Consider the following 1,927-nt stretch of genomic DNA (forward strand, 5'->3'; position numbering starts at 1 on the left):
TCACAATGTAACACGTGCTCTGTCAATGAAGCCCACACACACTCTGCCCAGAAGTGCTCACTCTCTGTAGTTCTCTCTCACATAGTTTACYGCTAAGTCTGCATTGATTAGTTATCTCTCAATAATCCACAGCCCACATTCTGCCAAGTGTTTAACAGCGGCCCAGTGAAATAGACTAATTACTCCATCACTCCACTGTTTAGAGACGCGTCCTCTGTGACGGCATCTAACATCAATACCACCTGGCCCACACAGGGTGAAAGCAGACGCCCACAGGGTGAAAGCACACACACACACACACACACACACACACACACACACACACACACACACACACACACACACTCACACTCACACCACACTCAACTCACACTCACACTCACACTCACACTCACACTCACACACACACACTCACACTCACACTCACACTCGACACTCATAACACAACTGGTCAAAGTCAAGGCTTTAGTGATAGAACTGAACACTGCAGGATTGTTAACTCAGGCCACTTTAAATTGTTTAATTAAAATGATAAGAAATTTGCTGTAAAAAATCACAGAGTGGGATTTCAATTTATGGGAACATAGAATCATTCTTTGGTTTTCTCATATTTTGCCACCTAGCACTCTGTGAAGATAATATAGCCGATCACAAATAGAGGGCCTTAAAAGGAACATGTTTAAACCAGCTGTGAGAGAGCAGCATGAGAGAGAGGGAAAGAGAGAGAGAGAGGATGGACGAGAGAGAGGAAGAAAGAGAGAGAGAGAGCATGGACGGGAGAGAGGAAGAAAGAGAGAGAAAGAGAATGAGAGACAGAGGAATCTGTGTGCAGCCAGCATGGCGCCCCTGTGCATCTGTGGCCAGGCTGTCTTCCTAACTCAGAGAAGTGTGTGTGGTGTGTGTGTGTGTGTGTGTGGGTGTTGTGTGTGTGTGTGTTGGTGTGTGTGTGTGTGGGTGTGTGTGTGTGAGAGAGAGAGAGAGAGAGAGAGAGAGAGAGACGGGCCTGCAGTCATCGGCATTGTCTTGGTTTGATCACTGGCTGTCATCCAGCCTCCACTCTCTGTGTTGGCGAGATAGGAAGAGAGGGGACAGGGGAAGTGTGTAGAGGGCACGCTAGGGTCAGAGACGATGGAAGAGATGTGCATGTGTCTATGTGTATGTAAACTAAACTCCTGGTCTAAAGCTGACGACCAACACCAGCGTGCTGGAGGAGGTCAGAATAAACAGCATCACCACTACTAGTGGTTAGAGCGTTGTGCCAGTAACCGAAAGGTTGATGGATCCAATCCCAGAGCTGACAAGGTAAAAATCTGTCGTCTGCCCCTGAACAGCACTGTTCCCAGGTAGCCGTCATTGTAAATAAGAATTTGTTCTTAACTGACTTGCCTAGTTAAATAAAGGTTAAAATAAAAATAAAAAATATTTATTTTACAACCCAACTCTAATTGGACAGGTCGTGTGATCCGGATGCCCAACTCACGCCTCCCGAAACAGATCTGGTACTTCCAGTTGAAGGACAGTCAGCGAGCGCCTGGCAGACAAAGGAAACACTACAAAAGACAACATCAAAACAAAACTTCAGAAATTATACATCCCCTCCAACAACTGGAAGGGACACATGCACTACACAGACAACTGGAAGGACACTGCACTAAACAGACAACTGGAAGGACACTGCACTAAACAGACAACTGGGAAGGACACTGCCACTAAAACAGACACTGGAAGGACACTGCACTAAACAGACAACTGGAAGGACACTGCACTAAACAGACAACTGGAAGGACACCTACAGACCTCGCTGCATAAAACAACTTAAGGACCAACCTGGCTGACGTGACACGTGCACAATGAACACCAAAGCAGGAACCTGGTGCTAATGCACCCTTGCTCCCACTATGAATCGGAAGACACAACCTGCGTGGAG

The sequence above is a fragment of the Salvelinus sp. IW2-2015 genome, unplaced genomic scaffold (genome assembly GCF_002910315.2).
Source record: "Salvelinus sp. IW2-2015 unplaced genomic scaffold, ASM291031v2 Un_scaffold1953, whole genome shotgun sequence".
NCBI classification, from domain to species: Eukaryota; Metazoa; Chordata; class Actinopteri; order Salmoniformes; family Salmonidae; genus Salvelinus; species Salvelinus sp. IW2-2015.